This window comes from Rattus norvegicus, chromosome 16 (genome assembly GCF_036323735.1).
Source record: "Rattus norvegicus strain BN/NHsdMcwi chromosome 16, GRCr8, whole genome shotgun sequence".
In the NCBI taxonomy this organism is placed as follows: Eukaryota; Metazoa; Chordata; class Mammalia; order Rodentia; family Muridae; genus Rattus; species Rattus norvegicus.
In genome coordinates this window covers 34597220-34615381 of record NC_086034.1, presented here as the reverse complement: position 1 = coordinate 34615381, position 18162 = coordinate 34597220, and the positions used below count along the sequence as shown (strand labels likewise).

At 40.3% G+C, this 18162-nt stretch overlaps 1 long non-coding RNA gene and 1 pseudogene across 3 annotated transcripts in view; both read right to left on the bottom strand.

Annotated features, from left to right (window-relative positions):
• Positions 1-4842: 4842 nt before the first annotated feature.
• Positions 4843-18162, bottom strand: part of LOC134478862 (uncharacterized) — a 33229-nt gene continuing 19909 nt past the window's right edge. For 2 of the 3 annotated variants that reach the window (XR_010058780.1, XR_010058781.1), the window contains 3 exons: positions 9704-9842; positions 6449-6604; positions 4843-4920 (listed from right to left, as the gene is read on the bottom strand). This is a non-coding gene — a long non-coding RNA (uncharacterized LOC134478862). Of the gene's footprint in view, positions 4921-6448; positions 6605-9703; positions 10141-18162 lie in introns of those variants that run through there. The other variant, XR_010058779.1, reaches the window with a different exon arrangement.
• On the bottom strand, positions 11278-13465 carry Rpl18-ps1 (ribosomal protein L18, pseudogene 1; annotated as a pseudogene).

Here is an 18162-nt window from a genome sequence, read left to right as displayed (position 1 = left end):
AGAAAAAGGAGGAAGATTATTCCAACCCAGGTAGTCTGGGTCAGTTTTATCTTGTCTAGGTGGATGGTTTCTGTCGTTATTAATTGGCAGTGAATTTATTCTGTGGATGTATTGTAGATTGAGAATTTAACATATAAATCGAATTGTTAAACTACAAGTTTCTAGAGCTTTGATTTTACCAGGCTATAGGAGATGTGAGCAAAGTTCCCAGCAGGCAGAGAGACCATCTGTCTCAGTTCTGGAAGCCATGGTAGGCTATAGAATGCCTGGGGCTAATGTGGTATAGCACAGGGCAGAGCGCAATGTTTGTGTCAGGTGTGGTAACAACTCTCCAATGGGACAGTGTATGAAAGCAGCTGGCAGACAAACAGACAGAACACGAGGCTCCCACAGATCCATGCAGAGTGAGAACGTACGGGAACTGGTTCTGTCACTTTTTTATTTCTACTGCAACATCTGGTTATTATAAATAACGCTGCTATGAACATAGTGGAGCATGTGTCCTTGTTGTATGTTGGAACTTTTTTTTGAGTATATGCCCAGGAGTGGTATAGCCGTGTCTTCAGGTAGAACTATTTCCAATTTTCTCACCAGCAATGGAAAAGTATTCCTCTTTCTCCATTTCCTTGTCAACATCTGCTGTCACCTGACTTTTTGATCTTACTTTTTGAACTTACATTCTAACTGGTGCAAGGTGGAATCTCAGGGTCATTTTGATTTGCATTTCCCTGATGACTAAGGATGTTGAACATTTTTTTAGGTGTTTCTCAGCCATACTCCTCAGTTGAGAATTCTTTGTTTAGTTCTGTACCTATCCAATATATACAAAGAACTCAAGAAGGCAAACTCCAGAGAACCAAACACAATTTATTTTTAAAATGTTATAGTACTGCAAAAGGAATGTGGCTGAGAATTGGTTTTTATGAATTCAGTACTATGTTTTTTATTAAAAATCAATTTAACCTGTTCACCCTACACTGATTATTGTATATTGCTAACAATCAGTATCCGAGAACTATAATGGTTAATTACTGCAGTCAACCTTGTGGAATCTAGAATCACCTAGGAGAAAAGTCCCTGGGAGCAGCTGTGAGGGATGATCTAAAGGGTCTGAGGTGGGAAGACCCGCATTGACTGTAGGTGACATCAGCAGTGAACTTGGGTCCTAGAGTGAAGAAGGGGGAAGCTAAGATCATCTGCCACTCTGCTCCCTCAATGTCCTTGCTATTTGACCAGCCACCTTAAGACATTGTACCATGGCTCCCCTACCTTGATGAAAGGTATCCTCAAACTGTAAGCAAAAGTCAATCCCTTATAAGTAGACTTTCTCAGGTATATTGTCACAGTGGTGAAAAAAGCAAGTAGAACATAGATAGATGTTTTTGGTTACAAATGATTGAAATATGGCTCAGTATAATTACTGTTCTAACAATGACTGAACGAGATGGCCATGTGACACGAAACCCCACCACTCAAGCGTAACACTTACATCCACAGATGAAACTTCCCAGACATGGCTTTCAGCTAAGCAGCACATGGAGTGCCAGGCTTTACATTTTCATTCAATAATGTGCAAAATCAAAGATACCTCTTCCCCCCAACCCCCCGCTGTCCCACCTCTTAGAGAGAGGATGGTCTCTGAGAAGCTCCAAATGTTTTCCTCAACCTGTCCCCAGGTCATTCACAGCAGTGGGAAACGAATTGCCCTGTTGCCCTGTGACAGTTATGACTGACACCTCCTGGACTCATACACAGTGTCACTCAAACAGCCTAAAGACTCTAGAAAAGAGTAAAGTAACCCAACAAAGATCCTATAACATGCAAAATATTTTATAAGTATTTGTAAATTTTAAGATTTCATGGTCCACACATTCATGGTTCATAAGTGACAAAACAGAGGTCTGAAGAAATTTGGTGACTTTTTTCTCCTCCATTAATTGGCCAAGGTCACTCTGCTCATGACAAGCCATATCTGAACAGAGGCTTGCCTGGCCCCACAACCTCTCTCCAGCGGAGTCATATAATGACTGATTCATGTCACGAAGAGGAAAACAATGGGCAACTCAGTGAGTCTTGCTATACACAGAGGTCATTATCTATTTGCTATATCTGATTAAGGTTTTGGAATTTTCTTGAGAAAAGGTGCCTGTGTGTATGTCCAATATATCTTCGAAGACCAGAGATGTTTTGGTTTGAAAAAAATACTATCCCTGGAGTGGAGATGGCAGGGACCATTGGTTGCAAAGCAAAGAAAATACTACCCCTCCCAGTCTCCTCATAAACTAGCATCGTGTGCCTGAAGACCAGCACAGGTCGTATGTCACATGAGAGCCTAGAGACCAGCACAAGTCATATGTCATATCAGGGCCTGGAGACCAGCATGGGTCATATGTCCTATGAGGCATCTTTTTGATTATTTGAGAGCCTCATCTTTATTTATTGACTCATACCCAGCTTCACTCTGTTTCAGTTTTAGGAGAAATTGTTTTCTATAATTTAGTAGTGAATGATTTTCAAATAACAAGAACTTGGAGGGAAGAAAATAAGAGGTTACTTCCATGAAGCAAGGTAAATAATTGAAGATCTTCATGACGCATGTTATTTTTCTCTAGAATAACATCCACTGAATGTCATGTCTGTCTGTCTTGGGAAAGGGAGAAATAAAAACAGGCTCTGTGTTACCTTAAGATATCGATCCTTGTTGGAAATTAAGTGGTAGAATAGCTTCTACTCTCATACAATTCAACAGTAGCAAAAAGTAATGGTTATAGCAGGATGCTAATCGTGTCGTATGCTGACAAAGTCTTAGTCGAATCTCCTAGGCTGGGCCCTTTCCTGGTTTCCTGTCCATAAGTCCCCTATCCCATCCCCATCCTCCTTCTTCTATGAGGGTGTTCCCCTCCCCATCCACCCCCTTCCCACCCAGCCCCCATTCCCTTATACTGGAGGGTCCAACCAAGGACCAAGGGCTTCTCCTTCCATTGGTGCCCAACATAGCCATTCTCTGCTACATATGCAGTTGGATCTATGGGTCAGTCCATGTATAGTCTCTGGGTAGTGGTTTAGTCCCTGGAAGCTCTGGTTGGTTGGCATTGTTGTTCTTATGGGGTTGTAAACCCTTCAGCTCCTTCAATCCTTTCTCCAATTCCTCCAGTAGGGATCCTGTTCTCAGTTCAATGGCTTGCTGCTAGCATTCGCCTCTGTAAATCAAGGTAGAAGGAAAAATTTTTTTGTTTTTTTCAAAAACTGAGCATAGGGTTAACATGACCCAATATTTGTATTACCAGATATACCCATGAGAACTTAAAATATGTGCACACAAAAAATCCTGATACACAAGGCTCCACAGAAGCATCATTCAGAACATTCCCTAATGAGTGAAAACAACTTAAGTGGCCCTTAGCTGATGGATAAAGGAACACATGGGTGCTGCTATACAATAGAATATTGTTGGGCAATATGAAGAATGAGGAATTAGTACTAAAACACTACATATGGATCTTCAAATGTCTCAAGTGAAAGTATTTAGCTGTGAAATCAACATTTCCCATGTCCAGAAACAGCACATCTAAAGAAGCCAGTAGACGGACCCTGCTCACCTGGCACAAAGGATTAAAAACAAGCCAGTAAGGGTTAGTTAACAGGAAGTGACGGCTAATTGGCTGAGTTTCTTTGTGGATTGTTAACATATGTTTGGCATGTGATAAAGATGGTGTGCCTCTACAAATGTGTAGACCATATTTCAGTGAGTGGAAATCCAGAAAAGCATGTAATGAAGAAGGTGTTTTACCACTGACATATAGGAGACTGAAGAATATTGATATCTCCCAAAACCACAGCAAACCAGAGCAAAGGGAGGTATTCCTCTGAAAGGCATATTCATATTTATGTACGAAAAGTACTTGAGACTGGGCACATCTCCTAGTATGCTCTACCTAAAATACCTCTTCTGAATATCTTCAGTGAAGATTGTGCTTCAAGAATGAGACTTGGCTGACAGAAAACTCCTCCCCTCAATATATCCAATCTATAGTATAAAAACTGAGATATGGAATACTCTCCAGATAAAATCATAGATACGCCACAGAAAAATGCTATTTGTACTTACTGCTGTCATGGGCCACTGAGAAATACAGCAACCTACAGCTGGAAAGCAGAGAATTCTTGAAGCCAGCTAAACTATACTAAGAGATTATAAAGGCTCAGAGAAAAAGAATTAGCACAAACTCGCCCCTTTTTGTCCAGAGGATACCACAAGCCAACTTCCTCTCCCCAAACACCTAACCCCTCCACCTTCCAGTCCTGGTGTTTCCATGATAACCAGAGTTTCCTGGGCACCAAAGCAGGCCACCTGCTCCTCCAGCCTGGGTTTGGCTTTCCCTCTCCCAGGCTTGACTTGCTCACTCCCAGTCTCTCAGGGTTCCATGCACTTGGAAAAACTTTCCCAAAAGGTAGTTTTGTAACCAAAGAAAAGACATTTTTGAAAGTGAGTTAAGGCAGATCTGTCCCCAAATCCTATCTCTGTGGATGCTAGCAACATCTTAAAAATCATTGACCTGTGTTGTGTGAATTTAATAGAGTAATGAAATATATATACATATATATATATATCATGTGCACTCACATACACATATGTAACATATAAATAATTAAGATACAAAACTCTGTGAGGCATTCTGAATGATGTATAGTAGATGGATTCATTCCATTAATAATCTGAACTATACGTAGCAGGCATTTATATTTTTACATATGAGGTGAAATGTCTGTCTCCTCTAATCCTGCAGAAGGAATAAACTCACTCGTAAGAGAGGATAAGAGCCCAGTAGAGAAAGAACTTGCCTTTTGGATGCATGATGCCAGTCTGCAGAATACACATCACTGGACAGAGAGGAAGATCAATCATTTCAGGCTCAAGTCCTAAAGAGACAAGCATTTTGATACATTTTGATGAAAACAAGCCAGAGATAACAAAGTGACTTGATTTTAATCGAGGGATGTTGTTTTAATCTAGGCTAGTGAGCATGCCCTAAGTTATTGCTCCGAGAGGTCATGTGTCAAAGTGATGAATGAAGATTTTCTCAATATCAAGTTTCATTGTGCCATTGGGCAGTGAGATGCCCAGGTGGACCTGCTGTACATTATGGACCAAGACTGAAAATGAACATGACACAGGTTGTCTGTCACACACAATGAAGATTCCTTTCCTCAAGCTACAGGGATCATTGTTTGTAGAGAGCTTCAACGCACGCTGGGGAAGCATGTTTGGAAAACAAAGGACTTTTTAATTGCTGCTGACATGAATGAACTCTCTGAAACAACAGCTGTGTCTTGAGATTACATTACAAGGCATGTGAGTGGGATACGGAGCATCCTCATAAAAAGACAAAAGCAAAGAAGCCTTTTATTGCTGCTGGAAAAAAAATTCTCAAGGCTAGGATGCCTAATTCCAGTTCTGGCAGGATGTGACAATTAGATGTTTACAGAAGCAAACTGAGAATCAACCAATGCACTTTGGGTAGGTGTTAAAAAAAAACAAAATCCAAGCAGACAGTTTGGGCAAGCCTCAAAAATCAGTTGGCAAGGTTATCTTGGTCCTAAGAAGTTGTTCAGTGGCAGTGACATCTGGCCATTAAAATATCGTCCCAAGAGATTATTTCTTTTCTCTCTGTTCACAGAATGTCTGCTGCTAGGTATAAATTATGGACAAAAGAACTCATTTGGAGAAATATTGACCCAGTCATACTTCATAGGTTTATTACTACCTTGAGAGAAATGAACCTTGTGAAATTATAACTGCTGAACTACAACCAAGATCCTTTCAAAGGCAGACCTCAAGGAGAAAGGAAGAGAAGGTTATGGTGGGGGAGGAGGGAATCAAGAGTGCATCAAGAGGAAACAGAAGGGCAAGGAAGTAGGATTTATTTTGTGAACAGCCCAGTGGGTCTGACATCTAGGTAATGATGATATGGAGATCTGGCCATGCACTGCTCTAAGTTGCCACATACTAGGTGTACCGGTGGCTTTGGGGCTGTCTCTTGCCCTAGGCAACTCCATTTTAACAAAGCAGCATGTAGCTCCATTTGGAATAGAAATGCACCTCACTGTGTGTGTGGATACTATAGCCAGCCCGGCTCTGTCTCTGAGGCATAGGTTGATAAATAACTTATTCATTCAAGAAATAAGTTACAACCTATAAAGTAATTGAGGTGAATCACAAGCATATGGGTGCATGGGTGTATTAAAACCATATAAGGAAAAAATAGGCTCTAAAACATGCAGAACACAAAACACACCCCTGAACACCCTCACCTCAAACCCATAAAGAGGACACCTAATGCTGAGAGGGCAAAGGTCTCATCTCCATCAATCCCTCATTTGACCATCCTGTATGCACATCACCGGACAGAAAAGCCAAATACTCACATCAAGTTCCTCACTGCCTCACCTGGTCCACTCGCACTGCCACCTTTGTGTCCATGTACCTCTTGTATGTCAAGGGTCCTACCATCTTATGTTGGGTTCCACCCTGTGCCTCACAAGTGGAGCTTGGCTGCACCTTCAACCCTGTGTCAGGGCTCTCCTCTTTCCAGTAGCTCTCCACCTAAGATAATAACGAAACACCTGAAGTGATTCTTTGAATCTCTAACGGCTCCCTTCTCTGCCTCCAGTAAGGCTGCTTTATGCTCTGTGGGTACATTAACCTTTTTTTGTAGCCATGTGTGTGTGTGTGTGTGTGTGTGTGTGTGTGTCTGTGTGTGTGTGTGTATAACATATAAATATGAATATGTATATAGGAATATATAGAGATAACATCCTTATGTATGGTTCATTTTGGTTGTCAACTGACAGACCATGGAAGAGGAAACCTCAATGAAAGAATTTCCTCCATTAGATTGGCTTACATGCATGTCTATAGGACACTGTCTTGATTGCTAAGGAGATGGTACAGCCCAGCCAACAGTGGGTAGTAGTAGCATTCCTAGGCACGTAGACTTGGAATGAATAAGAAATCAGCTGACTATGAGCCTAGAAGCAACCCACAGAATAGCATTCTTCCATGGTTTCTGCTTCAGGCTCCTGCCTTAGGTCCCAGCCTTGGCTCTTTCCCTCAGTAACACTCTGCAGCCAGTAAAATAAAATAATTTTTTTCAAAGTAAGTAAAAAAAGTAAGTTAAAAAAACCAACTAACTTACTTTAGTTGTGGTATCGATCATAACAATAGAAAATCAAACTAGACAACACACACACACACACACACACACACAGTTTGTGATCTAAGACTGAATATAACTAAAATTAGAATAGGAGAACTTATGCTTGTCATTGGCTAGCTATGTGGGGAAACTGGGGCTTCCTGATAAATAGCAGTCAATAAAAGTAAGGTAATTTGTAAATTTACTTGTCAATGAGTTGTGACATTGTGAAAAGATACAAGCATGTTTGTCTATGTTTCTGGTGTAGCTTGCTCACAACAGATGATGGTACTCTCTAAAAGTCTCCTTGTCAAACAGCTCTATTTAGATAGTTAGGATAATTGTTTGCATACAAAATGCATTGAGAGTGAGTTTTCCTGTGAGATTCTCAGAAGGCTCTGTGAACTGAGAAAGTTAAAATCCAGTATGTCTAAAGAAAGCTCAGAGACTCTACCTTTATTTCCATGGAGATGAGGGATCTATTTCCCCCTCTCTTGAGACTTGTGATTTTTGGCTGACAGGAATAATGGGGAACTATGGGCTCCAGTTCCAGGTTTAGGCTCTAAGAGAACTTTGTGTCTCAATCCTCTGAACACCCGAGCTACTATCCTAACGCTGTCCTAAGAACATAGTAAATAAGGTTACCAGGCAACATGGAGTCCCTGGAGATGACGTATGAATAGTAAGAGAGACTAGACACAATAAGGCACCAGAAATGTGAGGGGAAGACCATTTTTGAGTTATATCCTAAGGCCCACTGCTGCCAACTTGATCAGAGATAATCACTTTGCCTGGCGCTATCTAAATGATTCACCCCAAAATGGAAGGAAGACGAACTTCTTATCCTAACTGATTCCAGCTTGTCTCTCCCTGACCTGTGCTTTTCTGAGTAGTTCTTCCCCTCAGTTCATATTAAATTCCCAGAACTCAGATCTGAGAGATTATAAGCATCCTCTAAGGCTAATGGAGTTCACCCTGTGGTCCAGGATCACGAGATTGATGACTAAGGATCTGTGACTGTCCACTCCCCAGAGCCATAGCAACTTCTCCGCACCAATGTGACCCTATGTGCGCCATGGATACCTCTCCTCTGTTCCTGTTTTTCTCCCCCAGTGTCAACTCAAGCACCCCCAGAACAACATTTGCCCTCCAAGGTGTGACTACTCAGAAATCAAATTTCTTTTTCTCTCTTTATTACCAACTTCTCTGTCTTTGGGGAAAGGAATGTGACCAAGCCTAGGTTTGGGGGACATTACCACCCCGCCAACCAGGTATAACTTTTTGTCCTAAGACTCAGGTGGCAAAATCATGGTCAAAGTAACCTGAGTTAAATCATGAAACTCAAGAGTAAGTTGCTCTAGAGAGAGAAATAGCAAAATACACAAGACCTTTAGCAAAGTTTGAAGCTGTTTCGTGTTACTCAAAACTTTTGGACAGTTTATAAAATTATAGATTATCACATCATTCTAAGACAACTTTTACAATACATTCCTACTTAATTTCTGACTACTGTGTTTCTAGCTAATAAACAACTCTTGTTTATAAAACAAAAATAACTTGCCCAAACTGAAAATAAATCTGAAAGTCAGAACATTTTTCAAACAATTTGTCATCCAGCAAGTGAATTTTTCATGATTCCTGACTTATTCCGTGCTTAATTTCTTTCTTGTCTTGTAACTTCTCTGACTGCGCCGCTCACTGCTGTTTTTCATTGACTTGGCTTCCTTGTTGAAGTAGTTCATTCACACGCTGGGGAAATGGTTCAGTTTTAAAAGGACTCACCAATGAGGCACCTTTCTTAAATAACCAGTAGGTGCTTTATTCTGAGATCATTTCTAATTTTACTTTGGCTGAAGATTGGTCTTAGTAATTTGTCAGGACATGGGAGGAAAACTGATTTTTAAAATTTATATTAGGTGTATACTTTTTGATTACATGCCATATCTTTTTTTCCCAATGGCTTTGCTATAGAAGACGTTGACTATATATGTTTCAATCTAATTTAAGTGCATTTGCATTTTTAGAATTTTCTATCCTTCAACCACTGAGAAGGAAGCAAGAAGGTTCATAACTCTACATCAACTTTAATCAATTACAAGTCTTATTAGTAATTTTAATTTTTCTTTTAAAAATTATATCTAATTACATCCATCAACCAAAATGTCCTCTTTATGCAATAATTTCCCATGTCTCTCTAGATCTTCCAGGTATCCTCCTTAAATAAGCTCTTGGATGAAGTGCTGTGAACTGCTGCTCTCCTGCCCATGATGCAAATTCAAAGAGAGATACAGTAAGACTGCAATTTTGCTTCAAACCACATGAGTACCTTCTCCCTACACCTTAATCTCTCCCTTCCCCAGGCTGTTCTGACTTAAATATCTCATGAGGCCACCCAGCAAGAGACATTCTTACACACACACAGTTATGCTCGTACTCCCCAATTACCCACACTTCCTTTTATTCTCAGCACCATTTGCCCCTCTCACCTTTTCTCCTGCAATTCTTACCTGCTATTATCCAAATTACCAAGTAACGCTTTCTCATGTGTATTCAGCAGTGCCAGTAGTTGTCACAGTCTATGTCATTTCAAACTGGATCCTTAGAGTCTGGGACAATGGCTCAGTTGGTCAAGTAATCCATGAGGATCTGCGATGCATACATAACACCCATAAGGAAAGCGGACCTTGGCCTATGCTTGTCATTCTAAATGTTGGAAGTACAGAGGCGTAGCTTTCTCAGGGACTTGCTGGGAAGCCAGCCTGGGCTAATCTGTGTGATCCCTAATAAGACTAATCTAATTGACTCCCAATAAGAGACGGTGTTTAAAATAGCAAGGCAGACCTTTCCGGAACTGACCTCTGGCCTTCATGCTCAGATGTATTCGCACACACTGCTCTTTCCACATCCTAGCATTCTCAAACCTTACCCTTTTAACTCCATTTCAGTCACCTTGCTTTGGAAGAAAGATATAATTGCCATGAAAGATACCTGCTGATCTCACCTGCTCCAGAACCACCATCTTAAACGAATGTTGCAATCCTTTCTGTACAGAAAAAATTCAGGGGCAAATATCTATCTTTTTGTTCCCCGTTAATGGCTCCTGAGGGGAGCCGGGCAACAAAAACAATAGTCTACCTCCCTTTCTCAAACTTTGTTTTTCAAATTGTAGAAATAAAACAAATATTATGATCATTTGTAGCTATTTGGCATTTTTCCCCTCGATATCAGAGCTGGTGATTTATTTTCATCGCCCGGAGCATGACACCTATATTAGCAGGGTGAAATTTCTTGTTTGCCTTTTTCATTTTTCAGAGAACTTCCTACCTAAGCCTGTAACATTCCCCACAGAACAACATTCATTGTTATTTAATTTCTTCTTCCAACTTCCTATTGCTCTTTTTCAAAAAATAAAATAAAAACTTTCTCATGTGATACAGCTATATTTTCCAAATGGCCAGTGTTTGCGTTCCTTTATATCTCATTCTTTAAAAAAAGATGGGAATTTCATTCTTCTGGTGAAAGATAAATACTAGGACCTGGGTAGAGAATCAAAAACAGTCTGACCTTTAAAGTCAGCCTTGCTGCGATTGTGAGCATGGTTGGTAAACCACTGTGGTGCACATACATATACACCAGTAAAACATTCATACACATAACACAAGATAAATTTTAAAAGAAAGAGCCAATTTGCATGATGGTCGTAGTAGTACACAAGTGTATTCACAACATTCTGGAGGCAGAGGTAGAAAGGACAGTGCAAAAGTCCATTCCCGTCTACATAACAAGTTCCCGGCCAGCCTAATCTACATAGTGTGATCCTGTCTTAAAACAAACTGAACAAAAGTTAAAGTGTGCCTTGCATGCAAATCATCACCACACTCGACAGAGAGTCAAGAGCTCAAACCTGAGTGAGCTTCATGACAAGATCCTATCTCAAAAACTATAAATGTGTATCTGTTAAGTGTGTGAGAGAGAATTGGTTTTCCTCAAGACTAACAAACAAAAATTTATTTTAAATCTGAGCCGTAAACATTCTTTTTTAACATCCAAAGCTATTTTTTATTAACAGTAAAAGCCAGGATTAGTTTCTGTAGACTCAGCTGGCCCTTCAACCTCTGGCATGCTCGAACTTCCTTGGAACGAACATAGGGTTTGGTGTGGCTGTGCGGAGTTCCTGGGGCCTGGCCAAAGTGTCAGTACATCTCTCTACCGTTCCGAGGACCAGAAAGGAGCTCGGTGCCTCGTCCCTTGGGAGACTCAAGGGCCAACTGGTTGAAGGTGAGGATCTTACCCTCAACCTTGAGGATCCGACTTCAGGCCCGGTGCTCCCCCTCAGTGCACACACCTTCAGCCTGTGCACTTCCAGAATCCGCACATCATCTGTGACCATCCCCACAACCACAGCAGTTTTGTTCTCCCAGCCAGGAAGCTTCATCTTTTGGATCATTCGGGACAGGGACAGAGGTGGTCAGTTAGTGTGGCTCATAAATAACCTTTTCAGCACCTTACTGTAAGTGGAGTTGGTCCGTCTGGCCAGAAACCTGTACAGCTTGTATGTCGATGTCCTGGCTCTTGGGTTCCTTGAACAGAACCTTTAAGTCCTTGTGGCGAATGTCAACAGCCATGATGGTGTCTCCTGCTTGGCCAGGTCCAGAAAAGACAAACATTCTTATCTTAAAGCACGATCATTTTTTAGTTAAAGAGCAGGAATCCCAGATTGCGTGTAATCTGGCATTGCACTGGGGTTTTCTGAAACTGATACATTAGTGAGATTTTACTTTTAATTGTATTTTAGGGGCATTCAGATGCTTTTCATAAAGAATCCTAGTGCTTGCATATTTTTCCTCATACAAAATCTGTGTTCACATGCTACCAAATATCTATTCCTCTTCAAATATGAACTGGCCCAGGTTTCTAAGTCTGAGCTAAAAACACAACCTTGTGATAGCTGTCAACATCGGATGACATCATATTTTTGTCCTTGAATCTGATGTTCTGTTACCTTCCCTAGGCCCTGCACGTCCTTTGCCTACTTGTCCCAGTGGGCAGCCATATGACGAGCATCGTTTGCTCTAGTCCCTTCCATTGGATCGCAGCTCTGTCGCTTCCCTGAGTTCAATATTCCCATCATCATTATTTGAAGACAGTGACAAGCAATCAACCACCGTGGAAGCTGAGCTTGCTCAGTGTGGCATCCAAGAACACATTGTGAATCTCTGTAGTTTGGCTGCCATCTACAGAAGACCAGACACACCGAACATTGACAGAGCTGAGCACCTTCGCTGCTTTCCTTTCTGCTGTGTCTTCGAAACACCATAAAGAAATGCGTTTAAAACACATGCTACAGAAAATGCGTAGATGCTGTGTGGTGTTTGTATCGATCCGTTTCCTCACAAAACTGTGTTACGTTTCTAAGGAGAAATGACACTGTTGGTGATAGCAATCTGCTTACTGTTAAATGTACATTATGGACTCCTCGAGAAAATATTCATCAAGGTAATGTAAGTGTTACAGTGCACACTCGTAATGCTATAATTAAGACAGAAAACTTGGACCTGCTCGGTTCTCCAGATTGTTTATTAACTCCTGGCTTCTTCTTAAGACAGATTCTGAAAATGTCTGCGCTGTTCTTCTTGGACTAATACTGACAGACAACAAATTTCCCCAGCTTTATAAGTTTTGTAAAAGGTCCTTCAGGTGGCTTTATGAAGAAGTGGCTTCAGTTGCTTCTGCACTTTTTAACATTACTTTTCTATTGGAGTTTCTGTTTTGTGTTTTATGGGCTTTGTTTTGGGGGTTTATGTCTGTCTGTCTGTCTGAATACATGTCTATGTATAGGGGCCTTTTGTCTTTTTTCAATTTGCCTATTTGTTTTCTAAAGAAAGAGAGGAAGAAGGTATAGAGTTGGGTAAGGGGAAGTGAGGGGCAGTGATTTTGGAGGAGATACGAGAGGAGAAAGTGTGCATGGAATATACTATATGGAAAATATTTTTCAATGAAAAATTCTTTTTAAAAAAGCAGCTTTTAAAAAATACTTGGATAAGTAGAGTATTTAAAAGTCAGTTTCTTTCAGAAAAGCAGAAGTATCTTCTGCGTATATACATTCAACGTTCATTTTCTTTTGCTTTCTGCTATGAAGACATCGATGGACCAGCCTTACTCCATGTTAACGATGCAAGCCATTTTGTTACAAGGTCAAAACAAGGTCATTTCTGTTTCCTTCAAAGTTCAAGTTGACCATGCTTTAACCTGTTCGACATGCTTCCCATCCTGATGAGATGTTCTGCCAAATAATTTTGAAATGTCCGTCAAGCTCCTACAAAAATCACAATCCTCCCGGAAATCTCTCGGCCCTTGGAAACTCCCTAACCTTGTAGTTTTCCCCTCTCTTCTCCTGTGTTATATCCTATACTCACAAGCCCATTTTAGAGAGATAGCTCTGTCTGACAGAAAATAGAGCTTGGTTAGTCTGACCAAGGAATTTGGGTAATGGTCTTCCCTCTTGTACAACGGAATTAACGGACATCTGGGAAGTTTACAGAACTGAGTATCTTCACACTAACCTGGGTAATCAAGTGCTAAGGAATCGAGACTTGGGTTTGTTCAATGGTGCCACCATTTTCACTACAATGCTCTGTTGTCTGGGGGTTTCTGATGATGACAGTGAAAGTGCTATTTTAAGGAAACTAGCCAAACAGACATGTAATGGGATGAACACAGAGAAAGTCTGCCATCTAAGTCTTAAACTGAGCACAGAGGTGGGAAATATGGAGCAGGCAAGCATGTTCATGTGAACCAGTGGACTAATTTACACAGTGCAGCATACAGAATGCATCCCCATAAAGATGCTGATAGAAAAGGGGAGCCAAATGAGAGGAGGAAGGAGGGTCTTCAAGAACATGGGAGGAGCTTCCTGGCCAAAGAAAATGAATAACATGAATGTCCTATTCTTAATCTCCTCACCCAGAAGAGCTTAACCTATTTTTAGATATGATCTAAAGGCAGAATTATCAAAGCAGCATTCACCCTGAAATATTCTACTGAGGGAGAGTCTCAGTATTCTCAAATGTTGATGTGCTGCCAACAGGGGTCAGTAAGTTTGTTCTTCTAAATCCAGAGGGTTCCTATTTTTGACTTTCTGGAAAATGTGGTCACAAGTATTCAATTGTCACTGTAGTTTGAAAACTGTCGCAGCCAAACTGCCACAGCTGTGTACTGATAAAACTCTCTTTGTAGTAATGATGCGTGCCTACAAACCCAGGTCTCAGGAGGCTAAGGCAGGATGACTATAGGTTTCAGACTAGCCTGAATTACATAAGGAAAGAGAAAAACATATTTTTTAAAATAAACATAATTTTGCTACTATTTAGACTATTAAAAAGCTAAACTTGGAAATAATATGCAGGCGATGAGTACCAGGGGTGCTGTGAGATAGGGGAAATGGAGAATGAGGGGAAAAAAAGTTTCATTTAGACAGAGGTATACACTTGTCATCTCTATTCAATGTGGCCATTGTTAATAATAGTGTATTATATACATGAAAATTCAGAGAGAAGATTATAGATGCCCTTACCCCATACCAAGTATATTATAGGAATTAATATTATAGGAAATAATAAACATGGTAGTTATCTTAGTTTGTTTCATGAGCTACACATATATAAAAAGCAGATTACAAATTTTATAAAAATCTATGTAATTATAATTTTTCACTTGTCAAGTATAGCTTCATGAAATGTGTAAAGCAAAAAAAAAGAAGAAAGAAAGAAAGAAAGAAAGAAAGAAAGAAAGAAAAGAAAGAAAAGAAAAAATGACTTTTATCATACCTAGCCTAAATGATTGTATGGTTGTCAAATGAATGCTTAGAGCAAGAAGTCTAAATATTATCAACTACAGGAGCTCAAAGGATGGCTCAGCAGTTAAGAGTACATACTGTTCTTGCAGAAGACCCAGTTTGGTTCCCAGCAACCTACAGTGAACGACTCAACCAACCCTTAACTCCAGACATGCAAAACAGAAAGTAACATCATCTTCTGGCTTCTGCAGACATTGACATTCTTTACACAAACATGCACAACTTAAAATAAATGCATCTTAAACAGTATGTCCTATGTATATACTGTTGCCATTATCCCACCCCTGAGTTATATAAGCATCCAAGTGCACTGTCAATATGAAGTTGACCTTGTATTGCACAACTGATATTCTACACTAAACAATACCTATACAGACCTCTCCAGAAAGAGAAGTTTCCAACAAATCTAATCTAAATATAGATGTCTCCTGAGAGATACAGCCAGAGCATGTCAAACACAGAGGTGAATGTTAACAGCAAACCACTGAACTGAGAACAGGACCCCTGTTGGAGGAATTAGAGAAAGGATTGAAAGAGCTGAAGGGGCTTTCAACTCCAAAACAGTAAAAGAGCTATACTCCACTGGAAATTTCCATACAACTATATTGTCCTCATATCCTCACAGCTGTTAGTATATGGCACATGGGGCGACTTGCTGACCTCCACATACTGTGACATGTGCAGACCCACACACATGCATAAACCCATGTCTTCACAGCTGTATGTATTTCTTTAGCTTTATCTTTGTCTCTTATTTTTGTTTGCTTATTTTATACTATTCTGGTTTATCTGTGGGTTTTGTTTTGTATTACTTTTTAGTTGCCTTCTTGTTTTCTATTTAGTAAGGGTGTTAATTAGGATGGGTGGGAAGGCTGGGAGAATCAGTCAGCGGAGGTAAAAATCATGAACAGAATATATAATATGAAAAAAATCTATTTTCAACAACAACCCAAAAAATTACCTTAAGACAATACTGGATTCGTCTGGCCTTCAAATGCAGACCACTGTATCATTCGTGTCAGCGATGAGGCTGTTTTATTTCCCCTTTGCCCCTGTCTTGCTTCCTGGAACATTTTGTGTGTGTGTGAGCTCAAACAGTAGACATGATTCTTACAAGAACCTAGCTTTCAGCTTATCTCAGCTTTTAGTTTATCTTCTTCACTCTACCATTTATACTTTTGATTTAAAGTAACATGTGTGCCACTCTCCCCTTCATTTGAACACTTAAGAGGACTTATAAATTGTCCACTGGCTTGGGACTTGCCAAGTAAGGTAGACCAGCAAGCCCTAGAGTTCCTTGTGTCTGCACTTGCCCAGTGCTGGTATTTCAAGTATATGCCACCGAACTTAGCTGTTTTCTGGTTTTGCTAATTTTGTTTGTCTGTCTGTCTGTCTGCTTTAGCCTGAGATCTGAGAAATCAAAATCAGGACCTCATACTTGCAAGGCAAGCATTTACCCACTAACTTGTCACCTCAGCCCTCCTCTTGTATGCTTGATAAATAATATTTCACTAATGTCTTCTCCGAAAAGAAAGACTGTCTAATACGTTCCCTATTTCAAAGTGGGTTTTCTGATTGTATTATCTGTCTTATAACCATCAAACACAACTGGAGAAAACAAGTGGAATTTAAAACTCTTAAGCTGCTTCTACCCTCCAAGTCACACAGCCTTTCTTATACTTTCCCAGCAGGGTTCAATATCGGGACTCGCATGTTTTAACATACTGAGAATTCTGTCAGTCTGGCAAGCACATATGTATCTTTCAAGCTAGCTCTGTAACAAATGCCACTTCCTCTGTGAAAGCTTCCTTTTCTTCCTCCCACAGGTTGATACACTTTGTCTCTCATATATTCTTTACATATATCTCCTAGTGTGTCTGCCTTTACCACCAGTCTGGTTTTCTCTCACACTGTACCTTTAACCTCATGTATCTTGTGTTTCTTCACATAGCACCCATTTTTAAGATAATCCCAACCTCTTCTTGAAGTACATTTTTTTATGTTTATAGGCATACATGAATTTATGGTGTCAGCAATAAGCAAAAGATTTTCTTTGAAAATTCTTTCCTAAAACTAGGAAAGGAGAAAGAAAACTAGGGCACAGGGTACTATAAATTGACAGTGAATTATACACCCTACTGATTATTCTGAAATTATAAACTCTAGGATTCTCATGTTTGTTCCTGTAAGAATCCCAAGTATCACCTAGTCTTTAATTAGCTCTATATGACGTTGAAGGTGCCATTTGCAATATCACACCAGGCGTACCCAAGGCTCTGCCAGGTTAAACAGTTACTATCGCATTCTTAGAGCTGCTGCTATTGAAATGTGCTATAAATGCCCAGGTTTTAAGATGGCTGAACATAAACACAGCCAAGTACAAGGCTGAAGCCTTTCGATAACTGTCAAGTTGCCATTGACACTGCTCAGAGATGGGAGGATACAGTCCATGTCCTCATTGTCAGCACAGGAGCAACTGCTTCCTCTTGACAGATCTGTATGGGTCCATAGATTATCACTGTCCTCCAAACTCTTCGTCATGTTTTAAATCTGTTGAAATGTGGGGAGGGGAGGGAATCTTAGTGCGCTTCACAAAACAGAACCATAAAAATGAAGTTGGCTGGAGCTGTTGATGCGAATGTTTGAATTATGCCTCAGACAAGTCAAAAGAGAAACTACAAGTTAAGATGGGCATCAGAGCAGAAGCCCTAGATACAGTGGTACTTTAAGGGCAAGAAGATGTGGCTTAATTCACATGAGAGCAAAAAGTGTTGGGCCCGAAAATAAAACAGGCTGAAACACGTAAGTGTGAGCCTTCAGAACCTTCTTCGTGTCTTCACATTCAAGGTGCTGTCAGGTTAAAGTGTTGAATCCCTTCCAGTTCACCATCTTTTGTTGTGGTGACTAATACTAATGAAGAATGTAACCTTTCCTGTGTTCCTTCCAAATATGCAAAATCCTCTCCGCTGTGATTGCCATCTTACCTAATTTCCTCTCAAGGAAATGGAACTCCAGCTACTTGACTGGCTTTTCATTTTCAACCTTGAGAAATCAGAGCTGCTTCATGCACGTGCAACACTCAAGGAAATGAAATTGCTCGCCCATGGCCGT